At 36.1% G+C, this 24,414-nt stretch overlaps 1 long non-coding RNA gene across 1 annotated transcript; it reads left to right on the top strand.

Moving 5' to 3' along the window:
• Window positions 1–19,987: 19,987 nt before the first annotated feature.
• LOC129135744 (uncharacterized) lies at window positions 19,988–24,062 on the top strand. The gene is made up of 3 exons (XR_008536786.2): window positions 19,988–20,053; window positions 22,475–22,671; window positions 23,869–24,062. It is a non-coding gene; the product is annotated as an uncharacterized LOC129135744 (long non-coding RNA).
• Window positions 24,063–24,414: the final 352 nt, after the last annotated feature.

Genomic DNA, 24,414 nt, shown 5'->3' with positions numbered 1-24,414 from the left:
CTACAATTTTTCTCCAACTAACAACCAAAGTGGGTATCAGAGAATGAGGACTAGGGATTCTTTCTTACTGTAATAAGAAAAATTATAAATACACAAAAGAAGGAAAAAATAGCTTGAGGACAAGAAAGAAGAACCATTTCAGGTCCACATAATAACCTTATGAGGTAGGTATGTTAGCTCCATTAACAAATAAATTAGAGCATGGAGTTTAAGAATCTTATTCAATGGAGAGGATGTGGAGAAATAGGAACACTTTTACACTGTTGGTGGGACTGTAAACTAGTTCAACCATTGTGGAAGTCAATGTGGCGATTCCTCAGGGATCTAGAACTAGAAATACCATTTGACCCAGCCATCCCATTACTGGGTATATACCCAAAGGACTATAAATCATGCTGCTATGAAGACACATGCACACGTATGTTTATTGTGGCATTATTCACAATAGCAAAGACTTGGAACTAACCCAAATGTCCAACAATGATAGACTGGATTAAGAAAATGTGGCACATATACACCATGGAATACTATGCAGCCATAAAAAATGGTGAGTTCATGTCCTTTGTAGGGACATGGATGAAATTGGAAATCATCATTCTCAGTAAACTATCGCAAGAACAAAAAACCAAACACCGCGTATTCTCACTCATAGGTGGGAATTGAACAATGAGATCACATGGACACAGGAAGTGGAACATCACACTCTGGGGACTGTTGTGGGGTGGGGGGAGGAGGGAGGGATAGCATTGGGAGATATACCTAATGCTAGATGACGAGTTAGTGGGTGCAGCGCACCAGCATGGCACATGTATACATATGTAACTAACCTGCACAATGTGCACATGTACCCTAAAACTTCAAGTATAATAATAAAAATAAATAAATAAATAAATTGTAAAAAAATAAATAAATAAATAAATAAAGAGCTCACTGGAAGTTTAAAAAAAAAAAAGAATCTTATTCAAATGTGTAAAGGTAGGCTAGCTGCTAGAAGAACCTCAAAATTCTTGCTACCAAACCCATCAAAACTTAATTTTTGTCTCGTGGAACATTCCAGTGTAGTTGGCTGTGGGTTACTGGAGGTGGTCATGGGTGAGAACTCCCTCACGAGGCCACACCTAGGTGCAAAGGAAGCTAGGAAATGCAGTCTGGCTGTGAGTCCAGGAAGCGATGATTTTGGAGCTCTAACAAGCTCCGCCCACAAGGTAGAATAATTAGTCAGTAGCAGTGGACTCCTTCAGACATGGGTCTATTTGGTGCCAAGACTATTCACTCAGCTAATGTGCTGTATCATTTCCTCTTCTGAAGCTTTATTTACTTTTTGATTAGGGCATATTTAGATAAACAGCTAATCTGCTTCTCCCCTTACACTTCTGCATGTCACAATTTTTTCTAAGGCCAATAGTGCAATACCAGTCTTTGGGGTGGCCTTTTCACAGACTTCTTAATCATGAAACAAATCTTATCAGAATTTTGTTTTCTGATCATCTTTCTTGTAGTAAGATTTCACATTAATTGAAAGAAAAACAGGGTGAAAATAAATTTTACATTTTTATCATCTCCCTGCAATAGAGAAAGGAGGGAGAAGAAAAGCCTCAGCTAGAATAGGCCCCATGCCTGAAAGCATATCAGAGCTAAAGAAGAAAGGGGAAAATGAAAATGATCTTTAGATGTCCTTCCAGAAACTTGTGCCCAAAGATTTGCCCAGGAATATCATATGGATGCGCAAGTGGCTCACATCAAGAATTGTACTAAAAAAGTTCCCATTGTTATATATGGATACTTTTCCTTTTCAACATCTGAAAGCCACATGTGATTTTCAATCAGCCAGTGAAAACAAACTGACAGACAACATCCCTTAGGAAATGCTTGATACGCCATTAAGTTTCAACACACTTCTCCTTCCCTTTCTTGAGCAATCCTATATTTCTGCATTTGTGTAAGTACATATGTGTGGCACATTTGTTCACATGCTGCTGAGGAGAGCAAACGACTCTGCATTCTTTCCTGGGTATGTGCTCATGGAGTGACTACACATTCCTTGCGTGGTGAGTGGCGTTCACCACACTGGGGAGTCCACAGGTGCTCACGAAATACCTCACAGTCCAAGGCTACAGCCTGCCTTCCAAGGCCACGCGCCTTCCTGGCCACCACCCACACCCACACCCACAAGAGGGTTGTGTGAGGTGTGTCCTCCTCCCTGCTCCCCCTCAGTGTCCCCATGGTTCTGGATACATAGCTTTTGATGCTATTGTGCTGTAAATGCTAGTTTACATCTCAACTTTATGGCAATTGATCCATTTTAGAACCGATCACAGACCATTGCATATAATAATTCTGTAAAATGTTCTTGATACGTGAAGTCATAAAGAAAACAATCAGAGCCCTGAACAGCAGCTTGCCTTGATAATTCAGGGACCGAAAAATTTGGCATATAATGATCATAGTATTCTGACTCCACCTAAAACCCTAAGCGTTTGATCAACTTATGTAGTTACTAATATGCTGTTCGGTTTTAGTTATGATTAGAAATTTAAATATCATTCTTTAAATGGTGATCTGATTTTTCTGACTGCACACAATGTTCCACGCAAATGTTATATCTTTCCATTGCATATGTTAATTTATTTAATCTTGACAACAACCCTATGATGTAGGTGCTGTTAGTATCCCCATTTTACAGATTAGGAAACTGAGTCACAATGAGGATAATTAACTTGCCCACAGACACAACAGATGGCAAATGCCAGAGCCAAGATTCACTTAGCAAGACTGGCTCTGGAGCTTGAGTTCTTATCCACTCTGCTAAACGCATTCATTTAATAGCAGCTTATTGATATCTAATGATGTGCTCAACAGAAATAAATTAATTTCAAATAGTGCTAAGTGCTCTGAGAAAATAGTCTGATATGGTGAGAGAGAGAAGCATTAATTAGTAGGGGCCAGGGAAGGTCTCTCTGAGAGGTGACTTTTATGTTGAGATTTATTTGATGAGGAGGCACCAGCAAGGCAAAGCTGAAAGGACAAGATGTTCCCAGCAGGAGATATTGCAAGTGTAAAAGCCAAGAAAAAAGGGAGAGCTTGATGTGTTTGAGGAATAGGCCAGTGTGGCTAGAATATAGTTGACAGGGGGAAAGTGGTACCAGGTGATGTCAGAGGGGCTGGCAGAAGCTAGATCAGTGGAGTTATTCTTAGGATTTATGATCAGTGCGATAGACAGCCACTGGAGCATTTTAAATCATTCTGACTCTTTTGTGTGAAATTAATTGTGATGAGAAGACTAGAATGGAAGAAGAGAGACTAGTTGGGAGGCTGTTGCAGTACTCCATATAAGTTCAGGTAAATGATGATGATGGCTCAGGCTAACGTAGTAGAACTGGGGGGAAGTAAGTGGTATCCAAATATGGTGGAGATGACGGGAAACATTTAGGATGTGTTTTGGTGATAGTGCCTATAAATAGAAGCAGCCATCAGGAAAGGGCTATGCCAGGAGCCACTTCTGATCTTCGTCCACCTTGACCCTCTGGCCAGTCGTCAGGAACGGGGAATTTGGAAATAACTCTCTCGTCAGCAAGGATCTTCTGCTCTGGTTTCTGACCTGGAGTTGTAATGTATGGGATCTCTTCAGTGAGAGATCATCATTCAAAATCTATTGGAATGACTTCTAGGAATTGTCAAGGCTGTTTACCTCCCCTGCCTTCAAGAGATCTGTGTATTCACATAACACTGAAGGGCATTCACTCATGCAGAGTGGATGGGAATTTGATAGGAAGATATGTCTCCAAGCAGAGGGAACAGGTAGAGCTGAATGTAAAGTCAGGAAAATACAAGGCGAATTCAGGTACGTTTAGAGCAAATTAAGCTGGAAAGAGAGTGAACTGGGTGCATTTATGGAGAGTACTGATGTTTTGTGTGCTTTATGTAGGGTAGTAGAGAATCAGCAGCAGATTTTGGAAACGGGAGAGAGCCATGAGCTGTCTTTCTTTTAAAGCTAAAAGGGACTCAGCAATTACCTATTCCACCTGCCTACTATTCCCTTTTAAAGAAAATAGCCCCACTGTGCCTTATCTATGGGAAAGCCTACAAATTTCATTATGTTAGCACTCGTGTTGCACAGGAGTCTTTTGCTCAGAGTAAATCAGCAAATATTTTTGATCACTTAATGTGTGCCAGGTTCTCTGGAAAAATCCAAGATGACTAAGACCGGTCATCTGCCCTCCACTCATTCATACCAATGATGTCAAACTTATCAAACCTAAAACATATAAGACCAAATGTAAATCTCTACATTTGGTCCAGATTTACATATAAGACCAAATGTAAATCTCTAAATTCTCAATTCTCTACCTCATCTACAAGCTTTTGTTACTGTGCTCCTCTGACCAAATCTTCAGGTTCCTCAAATTGAACAGAATGTCAGAAAGACAAGGTCTTAACCATTGTAAAGTAAATATGTCCAGAAAAGAAACAAACTTAGCAATTCAGACATTCAAAAGCTACTTAATTGAGTTTTCTGAATAGTGAATGCCTTTTAGTTAGCATATTGGTGAAGATATCAGTTTAATTATTTAGCAGAGGAAAGAATAACAATAATTTATACAAAATAAAAGTTTACTTATCTCACTTAAGAATATGAGCTGGGAGGCAATCCATGAGTTTATTTAATACCCAAACTGCTATCTTGATGCTTTGCAATTCACTAATGTTGTCTTTATCTACACAGTCATGGATGGCTCGCCCTATTCATAGTTTAGCTCCTGGGAAGAAGGAAAAAAAAAATGAATGGAAAGTAAACCCCTTACTTTTACGAATATGAGCCACAAATGGCATGCATCACTTCTGTTCAAATGTCATTGGCCAGCAGTTAGTTACATGATCATACCCGGCAGCAAGGGATGCTGGGTAATCATGACCTCAGCTAAAATTCTGGGATAACAGTGCTAAAAGAAAGAAGGGAAGAATGGATATTGGAGGCCAACAGCAGCCTCTGCACCATGGCAATTTGTGGTGTGATTCTAGAATGCTCTAATATCATTACATTGACTTTAGGTAATATATCTGAGAACCATTTTCACTCAAGTTTGGTTCTCAATTTTAGGATAGAAATGGATCATTTTCAGAATTATTTAAATGAAGGTTTTTAAGCTGCAATCCTTGTCTGTTGAGGAATCTGCATTTTCAAGAGACGTCACAGGTGATTCTTTTGCAGTTTCCGCAGTTTGGGACTGGTGGCCTCTACTATGGGCTACCTTGAATAGAATTCAGGCCTGGTTTATAAGTTGTACATAATAAAAACCTACCACTTGTGGCATATAAACATGAACTTGAGTTTACATTAGGGAATGGTGACCTGAACTGAAGGAGTTTAGATCACTGTTAAGACTATGTTAATCGGCTGGGCGTGGTGGCTCACGCTTGTAGTCCCAGCACTTTGGGAGGCTGAGGTGGGCGGACCACCTGAGGTTGGGAGTTTGAGACCAGCCTGACCAACATGGAGAAACCCTGTTTCTACTAAAAATACAAAATTAGCTGGGCGTGGTGGCCCATGTCCGTAATCCCAGCTACTTGGAAGGCTGAGGCAGGAGAATTGCTTGAACCCAGGAGACGGAGGTTGCAATGAGCTGAGATTGCGCCATTGTACTCCAGCCTGGGCAGCAGGAGCAAAACTTAGTCTCAAAAAAATAAATAAATAAATAAAGACTATGTTAATCAAATTTTCTCACACTAGATCTAGAATTCCTTGAGTATAAAGAGATTATTATATTTTGAAAAGTTGACTCATTTACCTCTTCATGCTGTAATAAACACAATATTAATAAACTACTATACTATTTATGTGGTTTTGTAAGTACAATTTTGGGCCTTATCTCATTTTTTCTTTCCAGTAAACAAGATTTTGCAGGTGAAGTAGTTGAGAGATAGAATTGCCTTGCTCATAGACTCCAAACCCAGATCTTCTTGCTTTCAATGCTAGTGTTTTTTTTTTTCACCATGCTACAGTGCATCTCTTTGTTTCCCATCCTAAGTTGAGATCAAAATAGAAACAGCTCAAAATAGAGCAGAAGCAGTGAGCAGAGTGAAGAGTAGACAAATGCATTATAAAAAGCATGAGGCAACAAGAGAGAGGGGTCTCAGAAACATTATACTAAGTGGAAGAAGCCAGACACAAAAGACTTTATATTACACCATTCCATTTACATGAAACATCTAGAAAAGTAAAACCTATAGACACAGAAATAGATTAGTGGTTGCCTAGGGCTAAGGGTAGGAACGGAGATTAACTGTAAACAGGCATGAGGGATCTTACTGGGGAGAATAAATTTCTAAAACTGGATTATGATGATTGATGCACAACTCAGTATGTTTACTAATAATCATTGAATTGTACACTTATGCATGAATTTGATAGGATGCAGATTATAACTCAATAAATTTGTTTTTTAAAAGAATCATGAGTTAATATTAGAAGTATAGATTTTATTTTCAGTTCTGCCACTTACAACTTGGATTAAATTGAGAAATTAACACAACCTTCCTAAGATCCTTCTATTAGTCAGAGTCCTCAGAGAAACAGAACCAACGGGAGATTAGATAAATAAATGGAAGGTTAGGGCGATAGATAGATGATAGCTAGCTAGCTAGCTAGCTAGCTAGCTAGCTAGGTAGATAGATAAGATAGATAAACAAACAGATCGATAGATAGAGATAGATGATAGATGATTAGATAGATAGATAGATAGATAGATAGATAGATAGATAATAGATAGGCAGATGAGAGAGAGAGAGAGAGATTGAGATCTGGAGACCCAGGAGAGTCAGTGATGTAGTTCTGGTCTGAGTCCAAAGGCCTGAGAAACAGGAGAGTCAGTAAGTCTACTGTAAGTCTCTCCTACAAGGACAGAGTGTACATTCCAGTTCAATGGCAGGTGATCAACATCTAGCTCAAGAGGTCAGGTAGAGAGAGAGAGAAAGAGAGAGAGAGAGTGCTCATGCACATTTTCCCTTTCTCTGAATTTTCTATTCAAGGCCTCAACAGACAGGATGATGCACACCCATATTAGAGCGGACAATCTGGGCAATCAGCTTTACTTAGCCTGTGATTCAAATGCTAATCTTGTCCAGAAGTATCCTTACAGACATACCCAGAAATAACATTTAACCTAATATCTGGGCATCTCATGGCTCAGTCAAGTTAACATACAAAATTAACCATCACAACTCTGAATTCTCATCTCTAAAATGGGGATAAAATTAGTGTGTACCACATACAGTGTTCTATCTTCTTAACACATTGGAAGAGACAAAAAATGTTGGACATCCTCGGCATTAGGGCTGGAAGTTTACAATCACATGTAAAATAAGTCATGATAATTCACATACGATAATGTTGGTTAGGGATAAAACTGTCAGTAAAAGATCATTAAAATGACAATTAAAAAATACATTAAGGACAATATATGAGGACCATGATGACCGATTGTGACTTCAAGTTCAGTATTCTATTTATCTACATTATATCTACAAATATGTATTTAAATTGGTACATTCCATACCTATATATGTGTACAAATTCATGTATATACCTGAATATATGTGTACATATATATATGTACACATGTTGAAATGTTAATCATATGTTGATCTCCTGCCATTGAACTGGAATTTACACTCTGTTTTTATAGGAGAGACTTACGGGGGCACTTATTGGCTCTCCTGTTTCTCAGGTCTGTGGACTCAGACCAAATACTTGACTATTTATATTTCAAGTATACTTTCCATATATATTTTATATCTGTCTCATATATATTTACATATACGTGTGTGCACATATATATATACACATATGCACACATTCCATTTATCTGCAACATATATTCCATCTGTGTGTCCATGATGATTTGACAGCAGCATTGAAGCAGGAGATGAAATACAGGATATCTTACGTAGCCTCTTGTTCTTAAATTCTACAAAACAAGAGTAATTTTGAAGTACATCTGTCTACTTTGGCTGCCTTCAGATTTGTGAGTAGCATCTAGCATTCCCTTTTACTTCACACCTGAAATCTAGAAACCACTCTCCTATGGGAATATGCACTTGAAGAATGAACTTCTGTTTTGCCTTATGAACAAGAGTCATCACAAAATAATGGCACATGCTGGACGACCTGTCTGTGTTGCACCATTTGTAGTTCACCTCGGAACATTACAGCAACAACAATGATCAGGCAAACAGCTCTGATTACTAAACACTATTTCCATTAGGCCGATACAAATATGCCACTCCTCTTCTTTCCCTGGAATTACTTCCTGACAAAAGATTATTTAAATGATTTTAAGATGTTTATTTTATCTTCTTCTTCCTTCCTCATGTGATTTTTGAGAGTTTAGCTTTAATGCATTATGTGCCTCTGCTGTAAGCCTTTTAATGTCAACTTGTCAAAAACTAATTACATTTTTTAAGTCAGAAAACACTTGATAGCTGATTTTTTAAAAAAAATATTATTTAAGTCAGTATCACTTTTCTATCTAACATTCCAGGAAATCTGCCATGTGTATGCTCATCCTTCTTTAGGTCCAGGATGCACTTATAAAGAATGCAGTGCTCTAATAAGGCAGAGCTGAAATTCACTCCCATGTTGCAGTGGTTTGCTATGCTATTTAATGCATCCTTAGCAGATTGGCACACCAGTTTCCTGATATAATTTAATGTTAAATAACACTCCCAAGACTGTGTCAGGAAATAAGCTACATGTAAAATGTCACCTTTGAAGAAAAGAAAACAATTACAGTTATGACATGCAATTTGTATCAGCCTGTTAAGAGATAATCAAAGAAAGATAACAGAATACACTAGCCAATAAATGGGCTAGCAGGGAGGAAAAGAGAAGAGCCTTTGTATTTTCATGGTTCCATTTCTCCTTGGCACACCCAAGCCAGTCTTTTTCTGAGTCCACTGGATAAGCATTTGTCATAAGCTTTACTGTACCATGGAGTTATGATTAATATTACAGCTCAAGTATAGCAGGTTGAAAGACCACATTCATTTTCAAAGTCACGTCGCATTGATTAGAATTCACTGCAGGTTATTCAAATAACGATCCTCTCTTTCCCCAGGAGAATCTCTGTCTGATTTTTCTTTATCCTCATTAAAGATCCCAGGTGCAGACAAAGCTTTACGTACTTCTAATTTGCATTATCCTTGGGAAGGAGGTAATTCACATGCCTTCAGTATATAGCACTTGTTTTTGTAGTTTGCTCTTTCCTATCATCTATTTAAATAAATCAAGAAATTTAGCCTTTATAAACCCTCAGACAACAGAAAATGCGAAATTTTATTATCCTTAGTAATGAGCCCATGGATCCCGAACCCTTCATGATAATTCAGATAAAATGAGGCATTTTTGTTCAGTTCTTGGCTGTACTTCGCTTAAAAAGACAATGATTTTTTTTTTCTTTCTCAGGGGAAAAGGATTTATTTTAGGAATAAAGAGCAGCTCAGAGCATTTTTCGGCCTTATCAGAACTGAAAAGCAAGAGTTCATCATGAAATAAATGTAGCACTCAGATAAACCTCGGCAGAACTTGATATGTTGTTTGGCTAATTAGATAAATTTCTATGCAAGGACTGATCAATTATTGCCTCGGTTGAGATAATTTATTAGCTACTCTTCCCAATTTAGCATTTTCATTGAATCACATATGGATTTCATTGGCATAAGGTGTGGGCCTCAAAATTATGACAAAGAATTCTGCCTTGTACTATTTTTACCTTTAGTTTTTGTGTAATGAGTTTAGCCTGAAGCAGACTGACAGCATTGTTGACATTTCATTGAGTTTCCATTTCTCAAGAGAGAAGAAATTTTAGCTAATTAAATAATGCTAGAGTGTCTTAGAAACTACAAAAGCAACACGAAACCACACGGCAGTCGCACTATATTTGTTAAGACCACTTGTGTATTTCTGAGATGTTTAGAAAATTGAAGTCTGCATAACAAAACTTTTAAAGAGACTCAGAGGCTCAAAATGATGTGGCTGGCATAATTGGAAAGGTAGGAGAAGAACAACTGAAAGAGAATTTTCATAAAAATAATCATTGTTCAGGATGTGGATGGGGAGTGAATATGATTGTTTCCTTGGGTGTGGTACAGCAGCTTAACGGTTCTGAAAATTGTGTATTTTATATGTATTGCATGTGTGTGTTTCATGCTGAAAGTCACATGTGTTATTTACAGGGTGGAATTGCTACTTCCAGGCCAGGGAATCAGCATTAGCTATATATTATATTTAGGTATTAATGAAAGCTGATCTCTAGCCTCCTCTTTCATTTTTGGGGGACAACATGGTTGCTATGATCTGTGAACATGCTCTTGGTAAGTCTCTTTATACATAACCAATATAAAATAAAATTAAATATTTTATTGGCATTGGTATTAATTTGTTTCTGATAAAAGGATGTGTAATCAGGCCCAGAATCTCATTGACTCTGAGTGAAATAAAATAGAGTGCACAGTTGGTGGGAAAAAAAAAAAGCCCTTTTAATTCAATGAGGAATTATTTCACATGAAATAAAATTTTAATGAAAAATAACTGAAGATTCTACTCAGGTATGTCTTTTCAGTTGAGCTTGACAGAGCATCACTGTGCATTTAATAAAAATATGAGTCAATGACAGAATAGAAAGGCAATACAGAAATGTTATTATGTCCACTCCGAGAAATATGCTAAATCATTCTGATGACAAGAGACAATATAGCTGTTGACATTCTAGAGCCATGTTGAGAATTATAGTAAAGTGACATGTGAACCTACCCTGAAAAAATTAAATTTTTTAAAAGAGCATTGCATAATGAAATAGACACCTACTCTCTGTATATGTGCACCTGAATGTGTGTGCACATGTGTGCATATGGGTGTAATATGTGCACACACACAGGTGGTGTGTGTGTGTGTGTGTGTGTGTCTTCAATCTTGAGTATCTCAGAGAGGAAGGCATGGAGAATCCAGAGAGATTTATTTTCTCTTTAATCCTCAGGAAACCTCGGAGATTTCATTGACATTAATTAAGCCCACCCCAGGATCATGGACTTGGTGGGCTTGGTGAACTTTTGTTTTAAAAGGCAAGCTTGCCTGCCAGACGAGTTTTTTCCCAAGCTCTCATTTATTGTGGTTTCCAGCAGGGGATCTTGTTTCAAGGGATATGATCAAAGTAAAGGACATTTCTTCTGGGACATATTTTACATAGACTAAATCTCATTATGCAACTTACTCTTTAGTCTATATTCTTTTTTATGAGCTTCTATTGTATGAACAAATTTAACACAGCAAAGTGTGAATTTATTACATCAGATACACTGAGCTCCAAGGAAGGTAAGGTCCAGTAGAATAACACTTTTAGTTTTTCTTACCTACAGTGAATTTCAGCTCACAGAATTTTAGTGGAATCTCATTAAGGTATACATATACATATATAATATGACTGTGGACTTAATATTTCCATAGTCTTTGCATAATTTCCATTTCAAATACAAGTGATTCCTTTAAGAATCATGTTGCTTTCTTTTGGTTTTCCTTCTCTATTTTAAACTCTCCATTTCTTTATGATTTTCATTTTAAAGATAGGCAAGTTATTTTGGTTACATTTAGGAATATGTCACATTACTGATCACAGAAAGTTGTCTTTTCTCATTGAAAACTAGGAACTTGGAAACTTGAAATAGTGTCCAGCAAATCTTATACTGGAAAATGGGTATTGAGAATAGACATTGGTTAATTTCATAGAGCTAATTCAAGCTAGCACCAAATTTTTTTTTATTATACTTTAAGTTTTAGGGTACATGTGCACAATGTACAGGTTTGTTACATATGTATACATGTGCCATGTTGGTGTGCTAGCACCAAAATTTACAGTTCTGAAGAGTGATCATCCAGTAGCAAGCTCTTTCATGCCTAAACATCATTGCTCTTGGTTTAATGTCTTCAGAATCTAAAAAAGACAATAATAATGAGTATAAAATCTGTTTTTTTATAGCCTCAAAATAGGAAAAAATGTCATAAAACACAATGTAAAAGTCAGTAGTACTTTCCCAGAACCCTGATATTTAGACAATGAACGTTTAGTTTTTCAATTACTTTTTGTAAGAAACTATATTATGTGTGTGTATGGTGAACATGTATTTCAGAATCTGTTAAGAACACATGTTCAATAGATAAGTGGAAGGGGTGTTATATTTTAATAGTTTCATTGTTATTTGATTGCCAAAGTAAATTACATATTTTCAGATCTAATCTCGTGTTTGCTCTTCTGTGATATAGTCAGCCCTACAATTAACATTGTCAGGGTAAACTGAGAAATTGATTTTTTTAGCCGGACAAAAGGATAGGATGTGCAGTCAAGCTTCAGGTTAAATTGTCCTGCTCTTTCTAGCAATTTTCTTCACCATTTGGTCTCTAAAGGTACAATTTCCTTCAGTGGAGTGGAAGTCCTCTCTGTTTCAGTTCTCAGCCTCTCTGCTATGCATTTAATGAAAAACTGACTTATAATTCTATTTGTTTTGTAGTGTCTGAGGGGATCCTCTTGCATCCTATCTGTATGTTGGGTAGTTCAGTAGGATGACTGAAAAAGAACCATCTTAAGAAGCCAACATATTGGTCAGTTAAATGGCCAATCAAAACATAGACTTCTTTTTCTTTTACTGGTCAATGAAGTCAAATTCCCTGTGTAAGTGGTTAACTCATCTTCAGAACTTGAAACATAATTAAACCAGAAGGAGTCTGTTATGATTAGAGGTGAGAAGCTGGGGCTAGTTAAGCCATAACAAAGATAATGAATTCAAATGAAGCTTTGCACAAAATGCAGTTTTCCTTTTCTGATCATATTATGTAAAATGTATTTCCTAATGCTTTTGAAAAAGAAAGCGATTTATATAACAATTCAAAAGTATATCCAACATGTCTGACAAACACATATTCTGTTCTTTGTGGATTTCAGACACTTTACATTCCATTGATTGTATTTTCAGAATTTTTCCCCTTCCTTTCCGTGGTTTAATGTCTTTATGGTGACCTTAATAATCTTCAGTAACCTAATTTAGTTCACTACTGAATAAATATTTCTCTAGATGACTTTCACATAGCTTAATAATGTATGCACTACCTACCTTAGATAGTAAGTTCCTAAAATCTGTACTATTATGTTCTAATTCTTTATGGCTATAATAATTTCTATCAAATTTCTGCTATCTAATTAGATTTTGTAGCTTTTATGATATAACACAGAGAATTTTTTTCTCTCGGTATTAAGTTAATCTTAGATAACTTCAAATAAAATGAATATCATCAAATTTGAGAAAATGTTTAAAAGAAAATGCATATTCAAAATGTGCTTTTTGTCTATTTCATTATGAAATGCTCCTTTTTTATTATTTCACCCTATTTTCATCAAACTATTTTCCCCTCGTTACTTATGTTGTAGTTATTCCAATGTTTCTATCTTATTATCTGTTTGTGTATCAATCAAGGTAATGGTGCAAGTAAAGATAGTGTAGATAAACACATAAACAAAATTAATGTCATGTAAATTTTGGTCAAATGTGAAGAGTGCCATATTCTCTGGTAAGTTAACTTGTGGAAAGTACAATTTCTGACACCATCCTAAACTATCAGTTTAGAATTTTCATCAACTGACAATGCTCCCTTCTACAGCATGGAGAGCTGCATACTTCAGCACTGGATTCATTTAACTCTGCATGTTGTTTTCAAAATGAATGAGAGTGACATGCTCTGATCAAATGTTCCTTTTATATTGCAGCAGACAATGAGGTCCTCCACCAGTGCTTCCTAGAACCTGGGGACAACACAGTTGCTATGCAGCCAATCCATGCCCTGGATGCAAGTTTCTCAGGCTCCAGTATCATTCTGGTCATTCCTCTGCAAAACACTACTGAAAAAGCAGTTACGCATGGGATCTTGAATTTTCCTGTAAAAAATGTATTTGTAAGCCCTGGATCTAGAGATCTAGAGGCCTATTGGTTAATAATTAAGAGGGTGTGTGTGTGTGTGTGCATGTGTGTATGTGGGTGATCCAATATATAAGGTGATTTATAAAATACAATACTGCCAAAAAAAGTCTCTTTCAATGCCCTAAGACTTAAGAGAGCTGCAGTCTTTTGTTTTGTTTTGTTTTGTTTTGTTTTTTTGCTGTTGTTGTTTGGTCTAATTTAAAAATAGTCTCTTCTAAGCCATTAAGAGAAATAGATACAGTGAGCGAGTCCAGGGCTGTGAGGCAAGAGAACTAGTTTTAACCCTGCAGCAGGCTGGCTAACACTTAGCAATTCATTCTACCCTTCAATGGAAGACTAAACTAAGCTGAACGCACCCTGTTTTCTTTCAGCTATAAAACTATGCCTTCTGAATATTAATAGCCAGATTTGTACCTACCAAGTAAAGAATGAAGGAATTTGTAAAGGAATTTTAGTCCAATATCTTCATGGCTTTAATAATCTGAGCCATTTTCTCACTCACTTTACTACTCAGCTTAGAGAGACTGCAGTTTGCTCTGTCTCACCTCCAACAAAGCCTCTCGAAATGTTGGTCAGACCTTCAGCGGGAGCAGTCAAGTAGTAATCATTGTAATTGGTAGGAACTAACATTTAAGAACCTGCCCTGTACTTTCACTGCTTAATGTGCTCTCTCTATATTAACTAATTTCATCTTCATAACAGTCGTAGGATTTATATACATTTATATATTGTAAGTAGTCCCATTTTGAGGATGCGCATACTGAGGTACTAAAAGCCTAAAATTGTTTCTCCTGTAAATGTGTTGCACTGAGAACCAGCCAATCTGGTTCTCGGTGCAAATCTGATGAACCCAAGCCAGATTCTAGAAACTGTGTTCATCCTTAGAGTCTACCTTCAGCCACAGTGATTACTGAATTACTGTCTGGATACTGAACAGTTCTATTATAAAGAAATCTTTTTTAAAAAAATCTCCTTCCCCAGTGACCTAATAAAGAGTGCTCTGTGCCCAACGGCCTACTCTTGGCCATCTTCACCAGCCAGCCACACTTCAGGCACTGCCTGAGGGGTGCAAGCCAGGACCCAGTTCCAAGCTGTGCAACTTTGACTTATGAGATGGAGGAGGGGGATGAGAGCATGTGATAGGGCCTTTGACAAAGGAAAGAGCTAGTTCTTGGTTACTGAACGTGAGCCCCAGGTTCCTAAAAGCATAAACTCTTCTTGTTCTTCTCATATTATACAATTTTTATTTAGTAGCTAAATAATAAGCAAAGCATTATATAATCATGTATTAGTGACTTATTTCAATTTTGCTACCAAGAGATGAAAAATTGTTATCAAAATGCAGAGCATAAATCTTGGAACTGTCATTTGGATGAGTCACATCAATGTGTTTGGTGATATGAACCTACTATGTGCAGACGTAGGGGTTACAGTCGCAAGTAGAACATGGCTTGGGTGGGCCCTGCTCTCTTGGAGCTCAGGCAAAGGCCACAACTCCAATGATGACGTTTTACTAATTACTGGAGACAAAGTGTTATGAACATGGCTTGATTACTAATTGCCCTGCTCTCTTCTGAAAAGATATATTTCATTTGAATAACAGAAAATCCTTTGAAGCAAATGTCACAAGGTAAAAGTCATATTGGTTTTTAAGCATATACAACTTGGGATAGTTAGTTAAGCATTGAACTGGAACAGGGGTGAGAAACGGGCAGTATTTAAGAGCATGTGCAGCCCTCTCAGAACTCATTACATCTCAACATTCCGATGTAACAAAGCCAGGAATTTTCTTTTCGCATTTGACCATTTCCCTTTTAAGAGATATAGGTATATTCAGAAGAAACTGAAGCCCAGAGAAGTTAAGTGAGTTGCCTAGGGTCCCCCAGCTAGTAACTCAGAGTTGGGATTCTAATTCACTTTTTTTGACAGCAACACCAGTTGTTCCTAGTTGACAGGTCCATGGCTGTTTCTAATTGTCCCATCTTTCCATCCATAAGAGTTACAAGGATTTCTTTCCTCTTGGTTTTTGTGTAGGATAACTAAATAAGATTTCTCAATCATATTTTTAAGTACTAAAAATAGATTATCCATATTATTCGTATAAATATTTAAAAATACAAGAAAATAATAACTTACAACATACCAGTTATAAATCTCTGTTAACATTTTCTTATATATCCTTCCAGTCTACCTTCTTTTTCTATATATCTTCATATGGATTTTCAAATAAGTAGGTTTTCTTTGTTTTGTTTAAAATCATTTTGAATTGCTCTAGAATAAAAAGGAGTTACCTTTTTATATAAAAATCATTTAAAATTATAATTTAAATCCTTTGGGATACCTTCAAAATTATCCTAACATTAAATACCAAATAAGACTCCATAGTACACATCCTACAATGTTTGGTTACTTGTGAGTGAGTGAGCAAGTGTGTGTGTGTGTGTGTGTGTGTGAAATGTATCTTATTCAACCAACAATATAATCTAAGTATATTTCCATGTCATTAAATATTGTTGTACATTATTTTACATCCTTTAATAATACTTAATTATACTAAGTACCATAATTTATTAACATATTCCTCATTTTAAACATTTAGGATGCTTTCAAATTTTTTATTCTCATAAATGACACTTGAAATAAGGTCTAGATGAACAGCTTATATAACTAAATGTTTATACATATTTATAATTTTTTCTTGAGCTTAAATTCCAAAAAGTAGAATTTTAGAGTGGAAGGTATAAAAAATTTACAAAATTTAAAAATACTTTATGTCCAAACTACCTTTAGAAAAGTTGCATCTCTGTACATCCCACCAGTGATATATATATGTATGTATGTATATGTGTATATATATATATATATATATTCTGTCACCACTATTAAATATTATACTATGCTCTCTTCTCCACTTTGACAATTTTATATGCAAAATACAGCTAATTTCTTTAAATCAGCATTCATTAATTTATAGGGAAGTTAAATTTATATTTATCACTCATTTGTATTATTTTGATTATTTCATGTCTATAGGATGCTCTTTTCTTAAAACTATTTGTGAAATGGTCTTCATTGTAAATTTTTCTATGTTGTAGGCTCTATAGCCTATCAATGGTCAAACTCTAATCAGCAACTCAGATCAATATAAAAACTAATGTCTTGAAGATGGGTTTTGTGAGAAGATTGTAGACAATGGAAGGGGACTCCTTCAGAGATGAATGTAACAGCTTAGTTAAGATTTGATTACCCATGTTCTCTAAAGAGAGTACAGACAAATTTAAACATGGGATAAGTTGAGATCTAATGAGCATCTTCATGGAGACAGTTTGGGCACCATAAACTCCAATGAACTAGGTAGACGATATTGATTGCTGTATTTGACTGGTAAACCAACTTTTCTCAGGAAATATTAAATTTACAATATATACCAAACAACTCCTGCATTATGAGTCTAAATCACATGAAAATAGCACATAAGATTTCTTTAGACACCAAAAACTATGAAGCTGAAGTTTGCAAAATTTTGAAAAAAAATGTTACAGCAAATCTCAACTTACAATTTTGGACTTTTATAGAACTGAGTCAAAGTAGGTTGCAAAGAGAAAATGCACATGTGGATTCAATTGTAAAATGTGTAATATAATTTTTGAATAAAATATGCACATTATAAATACATCAGATTATATTTATAGTGTATAAATTGTATAATGGGGTTAGAACTATTTAATATTTTTTGGCTTTCATGGCTTAACAGACAGGAGTGTCATTTGCTCCTTGAAATTAAAACACACCCACACACAGTAACTCCCCACACTGTCTTTGATGAAGAATCTGGCCTTCTAGTTCATTTAACACGAAATAACAGATTTGTGTTGATGGTGCTTTTGTTCTTGATAGTGAGAGAACTTGTTACTGAAAAATTAGCTACTCACCCTCAAGCAATCACTAACATTCCTGTTCCTGAATAGAAAAGGGGAGAGGAGAGCAGATGGAAGCAAACAAAAATTGTATTAATAATACATAACAAAGTGCTGCTAAAAATGATATTTCAATAGAGGAAAACAATAGGAAAACTGCAGTTTTCATTGGATCTTAATGTATTTATCAGTCTCTAATGCTTCCATCTTCAAGCAGTTCTCTTTTATTGACACGACAACACAAATTGCAGAAGTAAATTGAATCACAGACTCAGAATGTAAAAATCAATGAGAAATAATTTTGTAGCACTAAAGTGAATAGTGTAATGCTAGGTATTCATTTAATTAACCATGAGCCTTTCCACATAATGCACAATCATTGCCAGCTTTTCAGCTCATAGTTGTTCCAGGAATAATGGGTTTGGGATTCATCTTTAGAAAACCTGCATTAATATTTGAAAGCGTTTAAATCCATTAGTGGGTCATCTGAACACTGCAGGTCACTTTTACATTGCTAATTGAAACAATAGTAATGGGTTATAATCTACTGTCTAATAATGCCTGGAGTGTTTTACCGCTTTTATATCTGCAGATTCCAGGAAATATGTAAATTTGTTGCTGAACTGTTATAAAAATATGGAAATTTAAGCCGCAGACATCAAAGCATTTTTTCCTAAAAAAAACACCGCGTTAATAAACTGAAGAGTTACACTACATTATGGTGTCAGGATAAATTCCTTACTCTAGACCTTCCCTGTTCTCTCTTCTGTGCTCTGGGCGCAGCATCTGGTACTCACATTTTCCACGTTGCCATTAGGAGAAAGTGAATATCATTAAACCAGTGAGTAAACAATCATGTCATTGTTTCCATATGCAAGCTATACATTGACTCAGCCTGCTGGGTCCTGGCTGCTTTTTTTATTTGCCCTACATGAATTTATGCAGGCATTTTATTTTTCATGGAGATTTTCAATATATATCAACATTTTCTTGGATGGGGGCAGTAAATGTGGCAGCAACTCTAGCATATGAAATGAGAATATGATTTCAGTGTGAAAACATACATGTGTGTAAATACATACACACATATAAAAGGAAATATATAAGAAAGAGTAGCTTTCTGAATTCTTGTAAATTGAATGTCATACAAATTGATACTTAACCAGAATTTTCTCTTTTAATTAAACATGCATCTCATGCCCTTACCTGCAGCCTCCTATGCTTAATTACAGTCTGATTGTGCAGAAAATCCAGAAAGATACATCTCATTATAATAAAGAAAATGCTTTGGTATAGGTAGAGATTGTGTATGCATGCATGCCCATTTTATATAAATAAGATATGTTCTTAGGAGCACTTTATGCTAAATCTCAAAGGAAAATAAGGACTTAAATCTATTCACTCTTTATCAACATGATCACATTAGCAAATTTGGAGGAGAGGGGATGACTACAAGAAGCCTCAGAGAGGGTACTGAATGTGGTGCTGTATCAAGAAAAGCAACATTTTGATATCTGGTTTTCATCGTCTTCTCAAATGTATTTATGCCCAAGGAAGGTGATGTAAGTTGGAATCAAAATTCTGATTTCATCCACAGGGCACTGGTGAGAGTGCTTCTAAGCAAGGTAGTATGAATTGCATACACAGACCAGAAGAATCCATGTATTAATTGTATTGTCTGTAGAATTTAAATGAAACATTTTAATGACTTTAATGGGGGTTGTGGATAAGAAATGGGCCAAATATCCATTGGTTCCTGAAAATAGAAAGGAAAAAAAATGGTTTGAGATGCTCATAAGGACATTGCAAAAAGGAAAACTGACCTTGTAAAGTCCTCTCTTAAATATTCCCGCCATGTTTCCTGTCTTTCTCCATGCACTAGTAAGCTCCCTTTGAAGTCAGTATTACTATACTTGAATCAGCAGTACAGGACATGGAGAAAGATGAAACAATGACCCCAGAAGCGAGTTGTTACTTTATCAAAGAAGGACAAGTACTATTAGCCTATAGTGCAATAAATAGCCACCTCAAAGGTATTTTTCACTTTTTTTCAGCTAAAGGAATTGACAAAGGGATTGTGACCTGATGCTTCACAATGAGAACCCTGTTGTGATTAAATGGTATGACAAATTGGCCTTTGTGTACCCAGTTATAGCTCTTACGAGTTTTATTGTGCCTACAAAAGAGATAGGTACTTAAGGGTTAAGAGAAAATCCCACAATAATATCACATATCCAGTGAACCGAGAAATCCTATGTGAAGGTCAGAAATCCCTTTCCAACCCCTGGGAGTTTCTATAGCTTTACCCTTCTAGTCTAGCTGTGTTATGATAATACCAAGCATGCAGAAACCCAAGAAACCAAATTCTTGCCTTTTTCTTTAGGCAAATTGTGGTACGTTTTCATTGACATATATAAGAACATATATAACTGAACTGACACTAGAACTCCATCACTCTTCACTCACCATTCTCTATCTTAACAGCAATTAACACTTTTATTTTAGAATTCTATTTGTTTCCAGAGTGGGGAACCTGGCCACCAGTCATGAATGAAGATTTGCCCCAACTTGTCACCAAGAACACACTACTTTCTTTTCCTTTAGGAGTTTAGTCATCCTTCATTTCCTTTTAACTAACCTAGTGGTGCACATTTCAAGATGTAAAGGAAACTCTTTAATGTAAAAGCTCTTCTAGTTCTAGGTTGCCGATCATTTCCTTTTAGTGCATTGAAAGAACACTCATTTGGGTAACCCGATTCCTTCCCATAACTTAAGACATCCATTAATGGTATGTCATTCATTGGTTCACTGGCTATTAGCAAAGGAAATGCCTGACCTTGCTGCCAGGAGTCAGGGAAGCAAATCTCTCCATTTTAGTGTATGCACTTTGCTTTGCATTTCAGCGACTTAGCAGATCCCTTTATTTCTGTGTTAATCTGTTAGGCAATATGCTTTCTTGTCCAAAAGTGTTGTGACCCTGGTTCTGGGTGAGATGACAAGGCGAGCACTTTGGCTAAAAGGTGACATCCCTCTTTCAGCCATTCTGCCAGACCCTACTGTCTCATTTTTTAATTTTATTCCTAATTTTTTCATTTATTATGATGGTTTAATTCTTCATTCCTTCAATAAACAATATTTACTGCTTCCTGCTTAAGAGAAGAATTTAGGAACCTACCGTATTCCGATGCTTATTTATTCTTTACTAAAGTCACCCAAGTTTTAGTCTATGAATATATGGGTAAAGACCACACACACACAAACACACACACACTAGCTCACAGTTACATGGATAAGTTCTTCAGGGGTGACTCTGAGATTTTGGTGCACCCATCAGCTGAGCAGTGTACACTGTACCCAATGTATAGTCTTTTATCCCTCGCCACCTTCCCACCTTTTCCCTTGAGACCCCAAAGTCCATCGTATCTTTCTTATGCCTTTGCATCCTCATAGCTTAGCTCCCACTTACAAGAGAGAACATATGATGTTTGGTTTTCCATTCCTGAGTTACTTCACTTAGAATAATGGTTTCCAGTTCCATCCAGGTTGCTGCAAATGCCATTATTTCATGAATAAGAGTGAGTTGCTTGCATCAGTAAGTTGATCTTATTTTCTGTAATTTTTGAAGTTCCAAACTGTTATTGTTCTAAAGATTACAATAGTCTTTATATTGTCTATTAAGAAGCACGAGGCCTCATATATTCTAACTTTGACTCAGGGACAGTTCCTCCACCCATGAGGGAAGACCCTGTCCCCCAGCTGTTTGTGACTTTAGGAGGGGTAAATGTAGAACACTGAAAGGTGTGTGATCCTACCTAATCAGCAGTTCCCTAGAGTCATCCTTAAATATCAATGAAATACCAGCTATCATTACCAGCTAAATATTTATCTTCCTAATGACACCATTTTGTAGAAGAACACAATTCTCCCTTCTCCAGAAGTAGGAAAATGGGAACATAAATACAGCTTATTGATAATTATTAGTATGATTATTACTTGGACATCATAAATAATAACAGCCAACATTTAATATGCATGTAAAAATCTGTCAGACACTGATCTAAGTGTTCATATGGACCATATTTTATCAATCCTAAAATGAATATTTTCTTTCACATATTCATGGCTCTGGAATTGGGCTATGTTTGACAACCTATAGGAAATTATTGTTTACTTGGCATTGTTTATTGGTTTATAAAATATAATGAGTCATATTCCATGAGATAAAGTATTAATTTGTTCAAAGACCACAGCAACTTTGTGAGTTAAGTATTATATTATATTCATTGTGTAAATGCAACTGAAATACCAATGCAATTAACTATCTTGTTCAAGATTAAAAATTATTAGTTTATAGAGGTAGGATTCAAAGCCAGGCAAAGTGATTCCAGAGCCTGTGCCATTAATCTCAATGCTTTGCTACTTCTTAATGGACAAAGAATCTCTTGGATGAGTCTTTTAACTTCCTGCCTGCATGGTATTGTGTGTGTTTTATCACCCAGAATTTAAAAATACGCCCTTATACGTTTCTTTCTCTATCGCAGGTTAAGTTGAAAGTTAATGGAAGCTGCAAAGTGTTTGCCTTCTGTATCTGCAATGGAAACTCCACCTGCTGTCTTCTTGGTGTTTTTGTTCCTTGTCTTTAAGACCTGGTCTCAAATTCAGAAGTTCAATACCAGCGTCAGTTTGACTTGACACAATCTATGGTTGTAGTGTATTGATTTCACAAATTGAACCTATGGTGAGTTTGAATTATGAATTGAGAGAGAAACAACTGTGGTGAAAACTGAAGTCATGAGGTTTATCTATTCAGAACATTCAATAACTAATTCAAACACAAAGTTTTTTTTATACGTTTAAGGCAGATAAGGTATTGAATCTGATAGCTTTATGGGTGGGTAAGAAGAGATAATAATAAAACTAGCTCCCAAATAGAATAACAATTTAAAAGTAAAATAAGCATGTGTTCATATTAAATCACTCTCGCTTTCACTATCAAAAACAAAACTACCCATGTAAACAGAATAAACAGATGTAATTCTACTAACTCAGCCTCATGTACAATTATATCATTACTTCATTACAACAAATAGCATGACAAGTTTACCATCATTGTTTAGATAATCAACATGACAGTCTCAAGCAAGTAGTATGTCTCTGTCCAATAATGCAGCTAATGAGTTAAGGTGAATGTTCTCACTAATTTGAGACACCACTTGAGGTGCATATGCTAAGAAGCAATGTCTGGGCTGGGTGTGGTGGCTCACGCCGGTAATCCCAGCACATTGGGAGGCCGAGGCAGGCAGATCATGAGGTCAGGAAATCGAGACCATCCTGGCTAACACGGTGAAACCCCATCTACTAAAACTACAAAAAATCAGCCGGGCGTGGTGGCACACGCCTGTAGTCCCAGCTACTTGGGAGGCTGAGGCAGGAGAATGGCGTGAACCTGGGAGATGGAGCTTGCAGTGAGCCGAGATTGCACCACTGCACTCCAGCCTGGGCTACAGAGCGAGACTCTGTCTCAAAAAAAAAGAAGCGATGTCTGAGCAGAGAGACACACAAGGTTCCTAATGAAGGCAAAACAGGTACAATATGTCATGTTTGTTCAATATTATAAATAAATTGTTTCATATTTGTATGTATTTGCTTACAGACTTCAAATGGTATGCATAAATCCTAATTTCAAGTTAAAAATTGCCATCTTATTTGAACACAATTGGAAGATGTAGAGTGAACAGTTATAGACTGTCTTTGAACTATTAGATTTCCTATAGAATCATGCTAACTAAACATAGAACATGTTCCTTTATTAATGACTGTTGTAAATGGAAGAAATCATGGATCGCTGGAGAACATTATTAATTCATCATTCTTAATTCATTGTCAAAAAACTCACTTCTTTAAATTAGTCTTACTGTTTTTATTCATGGCACAGAAATGAAACTGTCATCAAGAAGCTATTGGACACCTATATGGACATGCATTTACCTCTCTGTCCAGTGCAATTATTTATAAATGTCTGTGGAAGAATAGAGAGAGGAGGGAGGAAAGGAAGAGTAGATTGTTCTGTGTCTTTCAGGTAAATAATTTATTTGTTTGGTTTAAATAAACCACATTGAGGAATATCAATCATTTAAGGTTACTTGTACACAACTTAATAACCTTATGTAGCAAGATCTTGGCCCTGGTACCTCAGTGGTTTCAAAGAGTTTAATGCCCTCTTTAAGTGGGAAGAATATTTTTCACTTCAGGATCTAGACTTATAGGTCATTTGGCCTCAACCACATCTTGACCATTAGTTTAAACCTAAATCCAGAATTTTGTTATCAACTGATGAAAGTTTAATTACCTTTGTTTATTTTATGTAGCAACTACTGTGGTTCCTTTCCTATTGTCTAGTACAATTCTGTAATGGAGTCATAATCAAAATTACTTTATTCATATAAAAACATTGATTATTTTTTATGTGCCTAATATTGTT

This window comes from Pan troglodytes, chromosome 7, assembly GCF_028858775.2.
Source record: "Pan troglodytes isolate AG18354 chromosome 7, NHGRI_mPanTro3-v2.0_pri, whole genome shotgun sequence".
NCBI lineage: Eukaryota > Metazoa > Chordata > Mammalia > Primates > Hominidae > Pan > Pan troglodytes.
The sequence above is the reverse complement of the archived record's forward strand: the minus strand, read 5'-3'. Positions and strand labels throughout refer to the sequence as shown.